Genomic DNA, 7,459 nt, shown 5'->3' on the forward strand with positions numbered 1-7,459 from the left:
GTGTTAGTAACACACAGCCTTGCTTTACAGCCCTGCTAGCCCTGCACTTGCTTTGGTGCCTTTATCATGAAGTGATCAGTGTGAGAGAGGTGGACAGGTCCATGCTCTCTTTCCTCTTTGCCCAGCCCTTTTTGCCAGAACTGCTGTGAACAAAGAGAAATCAGTGCTGTAAGGAAATCACAGTCCTTGTCATATCTGTGGGGTTATGGGAATGGGGGGACTAATGGCAGAGTTGTTCTCAGGAAAATACAGACTCAAGTCTACGGACAACCTGAGTGAACACCAGCTTCTGTGGGTCATTTGCTTCAGGTCTCACTGAGCTCCTAACTCCCTGTCACCTCACACCTTCAGTTCTCTGTCTGGAGTGAAGGTGTCCCATAAAACCTGCCATGTGCCTGTTTGGCATTTTCACAGCTCTCCTGGACTCTGAGCAGGAACTACTTAAATAAACAACTATTTCCCACTACAAATGGCTGTGGGAACTCCTGCTCTGACAGTAATATCTCATCTGTGCTATCTTGTGCCCGGCTGTGCCCATGAATTATCAGCACTATTTTTATTTCCTGCTGTGACTTTGTGACCCCATTGGCATCATAAATGTATTTGAAGTCTAACTAAAACAATATAGTTTTCCCCATAAATTATCTTGTGAGGGAAATGATGCCAATGCTATTCCAAAGGGGAGACAAGGTTCATGATCCTCACAGGTAACAAAGACTTGCTGGTTCTCTTCTACTCAAACACAAAAGTTGCCCCTTTGCCCTTCTGCTCAATGGCTGATGCAACCTCCCTGCAGGGTTGCCTCACGCTCCCATGGGCTCCGGGATCAGCCTTGGAAAGAGGGGCTGCAGCCCTGAGAGCTCCCCGCTTGTGCCTGTGCCAAGGCCACACTCACCCGCTCAGCACTGCCACACTGGTACGGGCCTCTTCAGTCCATTTACTTTTGTATTGACATTTACAACCTAACTCCGAGGACCTGCAAGCAGCTGGGCATACTATAGTCTTTAATCCATTTAAAAGAGCTTTTGACCACAGCAAGAAATTCTTCAGAGCAAAAGCAACAGGTTTCCTTTTCCGATGCTTTATGTACAACAATCTCCTTGCATTGGGCTCCCAAAACTAGAGTTCCCTTCGGCTGGATATCTTTGATGCCCCATTTCTTAGATGAGGCAAGGGGAATAGTCACATATTGAACATGCAAAATATAAGGTATTTTTTCAGATGGAGTTCACTAAAGAAAAGTTATTTTGGTGCCTGGCAATCCTGCAGAGCCTCGTAGCACAGAGCAATGTCTGCCTTGCAGGGAGGCAGAAGCAGATCGAATTGGACGCTGCTTGTCCAGGCTGAGCAGAAAAGAAAATGTGCCCTGTCCAATTCTGTACTGCTGCTTTCTCCCATGGCACTCTCCTAGTGGTACTTCATATGCTGCACTGCAGGCATGGTGCTCCTGCTTTCCATCACCAGGACACCAAGAAGTGTGGCTGTTCTCCAGCCTTCCCAGAGACAACATCCTTCAGCTCGTCCCTGTATCTCACTTCTCACTGAGTTAAGCTCGGGTCTCACTTGCAGCACTGTGACTCTGACCATAGTCATGCTCTGTAAGGGTCACATATTTGGAAGGTAACATAGCTTATGCCAAACATCAGGAAAACTGTGGCCATTACTAGCTATGGCATGAGTGCTCTTGATCTACAATTTATGAAAAGCAGCACGTGATCTCAGAAACAATTTCTTTCAAGAGAATCTGTAATTTCACTCCTGAAAGTCACATGAATTCCTGCCTGTGAATACCAGCAAGGAAAGGCATTTCTCTTCCTCTGAAGCAGAATGTCCTGAGCCACACAAATGGTCTGCACAGCAACTATCAACTGAACAAACTCAGGGCAGTTTTCTGAAACTGATATTTTTTTAAAAGAAAATGCTTTACTGTTGCTTTTGTTTTGTGGCCCCTGAGGCACTATTAGACTCTAGGTTGCAGGCTATTTAGGAGATGCATGAGGTCTGTGATTTGTTCCCCACCCTGACTCCAGAATGGATGTGTGGGAGAGGTTAGCCCAAAATAAAGATGGCAAATGAAGAAGGTACATACGGGCAAGTGAAAGAGTGAGCATGTGGTTTTTAAAAACAAGCCTGATGCACAGCACAGCTAAGGCAGGGATCCTGCCCCGTAGGCCCAACAGGCCAGTCATGGGACAGAATCAGCCCAGATCTGAGCATTGCCAAGGGAAGGTCTCCTGCTTCACTCGTCACCCTGGTCTCTTTGTCACCCCAGTTTGAGCAAGCTCAGACCATAATCACCCCATTGCCACATTTCTGAGGAGGCAAGTTAGTGGCCTTGCAGCCTTGGGACCCAGAGCTGCTTTGGGATGCACGTTTCTCTGCAATGCAATATCCAAGAGACTGGAGCACAAGAGGAGTTTCCTGCTCCCACTCTTTCCCTAATTCTTCTGGTTTGGGCAGTATATTGACACTATGATTGTCACCTGTCTGAGCACCTAGAAAGAAATTCCGCATTACAGGTAGAGAGTAGAGAGCACAGGGACAGGGCCCACAGACAGGGACATGGATGGGGCAGAGCACAGGGAGAGAGGGAAACACTAGCTCCAGGCTTTGCAGCACAGCTCGCTCGTGCCCCCCAGTGACCACAGGAGACAAATGTTCTTGCAGGACCAGAGAAGCAAACATTAGGCAGGGCAGCAGAAAATGACAGCAGGTTTATTGTATTTAATTTTAAAAGTGACGATACCTAAGGGAGGCATTTTGTTTAAAAGTTCCTTGTGAAAGTCTAGAGTCTTATGTCACTGCACAATCTCTCTTGTTGTCCTAGCCCTTTCCAAAAATCCTTCTTCGGGCAGTAGGTGCACGAAACCAGCATGAAGGAGGCCTGCATCCAACAGCAGCCATAGGTTTCCAGGGAGAGGGCAAATCCCTCTCAGATGCAGCTCTGAGTTGTGTTTCTCCATGGGGAGAGGGCTGGTGGATTAGGGAAAAGTACCACTGTTTCTTCATTATACGATCTAGCACCCACGGCCAGCCCCAGTGACAGATGTCCAGGGCTCCAACTTCTCACAACTGCCCTCGGCACAGGCTCGTACTACAGCAACAAGCAAGGCGGTCTTGCCCCAAAGGACGGGCTCAGCCTAGACTCTCTGTGTCCTCCAACCCTGGCCTGGACCAGGGCTGTTCCGCTGCTTTGTTGGCCAGCAGCAGGAATTGTGCTGCACTGAAACAGAGCAGACCCTGCAGCTCAGAGGGTGGGGATGGCATAGCTCACACCATGGCTATGAATGGTGAACTCACGTTCAAGAGCAGGGCTATGCAGTCTGCACTCATTGCCAAGTGGGACGGGGGATGTCCCTTTGGAGGCAGTTTTCAAGCTCAGGCCAGTGCAGAAGCATTCATCTGTGCTGAGGGCACCAGTCTGACACACCTGTTATTTTCTGCCATTCTCTCATTGCCTTTCCTGTAACCCTCTCTCATGCCCAGCACACCTCTTGCTTATGTAGAGTTGTGTCAAAGGGCCATATTTCCCCTCTCAAGCTTCATCATGGGACAATCGGATGATGCTTGTGCAATCTCAGTGCAGAAAACCATGCCATCGCTCTTCTGGTCCCTAGCTAGTTTCTCACATCCTGATGGATAAGCAGAGCAGTTTTACTCCTGCTCCTCCATACTTCCAATTTTTCACTTTGTGGCTCTCCAGTAAGGAATGGCCAGCCTTCACTAACACATTTATGCCATTCAGCCTCTGCAGGAGAAGGGTTAAAAGCCATTTAGACTTTTTATCTGCTTGACTGATCTTGAAATGCCTCTCAGATTATTTTCCAGTTGGTAATCTCTTCTGAAGTCCACATCTTCCCCAAAACTTTTACCTGGTACCTGCTTACAGCAGTTCATTGAAGTCTTTTTTACCTGCTCTGAGTGTCCTAAAACTGCTCTGAAGTATATACCAAGTCCATCTCCAAGTGAAACCATTCTTCACACATGGGTCTACAAAGATGCCTGGAAGTTCAGGTCTTCAGGGTCCAGGAGAGCATCCTTTCTCTCCTGCTGCACATGGTACTACCTTTCAGCAAACTTCACTGCATCATGGACACTGTGGAAAGCCAACTGGTTGCCACAGTCTGTCTTGCCAGCCCAGCCTCCCTCCTGGAGCAGGTGGCGGATGGAAGGGTTGCAGCTGGCCAAGAGTACCTGGACACCAACGTCCTTATAGTCATGATGCATCTCCTTTAGCAGAGAGAAACCCACCATATCTATGAACTGCATAGCCCCACAGTCAATGATTAAGGTGTGCGTATCTATGGAAGGAGGACACACATTCGCTGGAGATTTCTCAGCTCTTTTCTTGGCCGGTTTCAGACAGTGAGATCTGGTGCACAAAAAGCTCTTACTCTTGCCTGTGTCTGCATTTGCCTGGGCTTCTGCCTTTCAGTGATCAGCAGCCAGTAGAGCAGGGTTTACCCCAGTTTTCTGATAGAGAACAGTCTTGAAATAGTCCTTGCTGGCATAGTAAAGGGATGATTCAAAGCGGAAGATCTTGATGTTGGCAATACTGCTGAGCTGCTTGTAAATGGATTGGTCCTCATAGATTTCTGAGTTGCTGACCTTGCCCAGAAGTGTGGCCCTAGGTCTCTGCGTGCGGAAGATGATGCAGAGCAGAGCAAAGCAGACACCCACAAGGAGCCCAGTCTCTGTGGAGATCAGTGTGGAGACCAGCATGGTCATCCACCACACCACAGTGTCCAACTTGCTGAGCTGCCACATTTGGGGGGTGTCACAGAACTTCTTGAGGACACCCCACAAGTTTACGATGGTGACCACCCCCAAGATGGCTGTTTGCAGTGAGTAAAAGAGTGGAGCAATCCACAGCAGCACGAGCAGCAGCACCAAGGAGGTGACCAGGCCAGAGACCTGCATCTGGGTTCCTGTGGATTCCTTCAGCAGAGTCTTGGTTAGGACTGCAGAGCTGGCAAAGCAGTAGAAGAAAGAAGGGATCAAGTTGCACATGCCAATGGCAACCATCTCTTGATTGACACGAACAGCATAGCCATGCTTTTTGCCAAAGATTTCTGCCAGGGAGACACTCATGGCAAAGCCAATGATAGCAATGGGTAGAGCATCAACTGCTAGGCTGGAAAACAGTTTTGTATCTGGTAGGGTGGGTCTCCTGAAACCAGTGGGGATGCCCCCACAAACAGCAGACTTATATCGCTCTTCAAAGTTGAAGTAGTACGATAGCACAGTAGCTACAATGACCACTAGCAGCTCTACAGGGAATGGAGCCTTCATCCTGTCTTTATACTGGTCATTGATCTCTTTGACAGACACAATAATGGCCAAAGCAACTAGACTGGTCACCATGTCACAGATGTTGGTATTTTGGATGTATCTGAAAAGGTCAACCCACGTCAAGATGAAGGACCCCACCCCTTCGTGATGAGGGATTTTCAGTCCCAGGAGATACTTCATCTGGGAGGTGATAATGGTGAGGCTGGAGCTACTGAAGAGAGGTTCTGACAAGTAGACAGATACAAAGCCCAGCTGTAAAACCCCCAGCAGGATCTGAAAAGAAAGCCAGTCATACCTTTAACATCCATGAGAAGGGCTGGAAGAGGTGACCAGCAATTTATGTCAGTTGCTTCCACTTTAGCATATCTGGTTACTCTGTCTGCTGAGCATTCAGTATGAGACAGAGGAGTTTATTTTAAGTAATCATTTTGGGTTATGGAAAACTATAGAGACCTAGAAGACTTGTCTGTGTCTTGAAAGGCCATACAAAGAAGACCTCAAGGTCCCCGTCACTGCTCCTTATAAGAAACAAGGCTGTACCTAACACTGAGAGTCCAGGGGTAGCTAAATCAAAGCAGCTTATGAGTATCACTTTGTGGCAAAAACAGTGTGATGCAGTGAATTTTTGTTGTCCCAATGAAAGGGGCTGAAGTCACCTACTAACAGCTGGGCCCAGGCAGTGGAGACATTTCCAGGGAGCATGGCCTTTAGAGGAGTCCCTGCTGATGCAGGGACTTGCTTTAACTGGACAGCAACCCTAAACTACACCAGGTCCAGGACTGGGATGGTGGGAAGGTGGTTCACAGTTCCCTTCCCTCCCTTGCCAAATCTGATCCAAAGCATGTTTCAGACACATCTAAGGATCTGGCCCATCATCTGGAGAAAGCACAACCCCGAAGTCAGGTGTGTTTGGAGTTTTGCAAATCATTACAGTTCAAGGATGTCAGGGTCGAGTCGTTTCAGCTAAGGTTTTTTGTGACTCAAGTCTGAACTGAGGCAAAGAACAGAGAGGAAACAGCATAATAGTGAATATTTGTACCTGGTAAAGACCAACCAGAAAGCTTAAGGAAAGGGCCACAGTGATGGCATAGCAACTCCTGTCACAGGCACCTGTCTCATTAGCAGAGGAGGTGGAATTCCCCATCAGCAATAAGCCTGCATTGTTGTCACTGTACCCTGCTAGTTGAAGGTGCCGATTCACAGACTGCCCAATCATCAGGCATAGGACACCAAAGGAACCGACAAAGTTATGGCGTGAAGTGGCCATAGCAAAGTAGATGATATTGCAGAAGAAGCTGGTGTAGATTCCATAGATGGGATCCTGGTTCGCTAATAGGGAATACGAGATGGACTGAGGAATGGCAACTATCCCCACCAGCAGCCCAGATATGACATCCCCAAGCAACTGTGTCTTGACGTTGTAATGGGGAAGCCAGTCCAACACTGGGAACAGGTGACAGAAGAAGGAGATGATCGTTTGATGATTGCATTGGCAGACCTCTCTGGCTTTCTGTAGGATGAGATCCTGGGTGCCGACCTCCACAGGCTCATATTCCTCCAAACTGATGTGTATAAAATGGACAGGAGACTCTTCCCTCTGGCATGAGGCAGCTTACTATGTCTTTGCCCTTTCCTGACTTCTGACTTGCTGGGTCCTCCATTGCACCAGATCTAAGACAGGAGAGCAGGCATGACTATGAAGTATTGCATTCATGTACATAATGTGCTTTCCTTAGCTTCAGGGCTCACGCAGATTGTATGGATAAACAGATGAAGACAAATAGCCTCAGACAGATCAAATCTTCCTGTCATACCAGTTGACTAGTTTGATATCAGTTATGGACCTGATTAGCCAAAACCCTGAATGATAATGGTTTATATTGTATTCACACTGCCATAGATGCCCACACTGGGGACAGAACTATGGAGAACACCATTCTCCTTACAGACACAGCTCTTAATTGGAAACAGGACAGTAGAATCTTCTGAGATCAGAAAATACTCCTTCACTGAAACTAAAACTCCTTCAAAAACCTTGAATGTTTTGATGACACTTCCACTTAGGCAAGAGCTATTTTGAAAATGGTGAAATATTCCATGTGGTGTTCTAGGAATGCAACATGTGGGTAAGAGAAGCCAGTTGCAAATTAATTCTTCCTTTAAAATT

General features: G+C 47.4%; 1 pseudogene; it reads right to left on the reverse strand.

Moving 5' to 3' along the window:
* Positions 1–3,990: 3,990 nt before the first annotated feature.
* LOC134146904 (sulfate transporter-like) lies at positions 3,991–7,012 on the reverse strand (annotated as a pseudogene).
* Between the last annotated feature and the right edge of the window lie 447 nt (positions 7,013–7,459).

The sequence above is a fragment of the Rhea pennata genome, chromosome 14 (genome assembly GCF_028389875.1).
Source record: "Rhea pennata isolate bPtePen1 chromosome 14, bPtePen1.pri, whole genome shotgun sequence".
Taxonomy (NCBI): domain Eukaryota; kingdom Metazoa; phylum Chordata; class Aves; order Rheiformes; family Rheidae; genus Rhea; species Rhea pennata.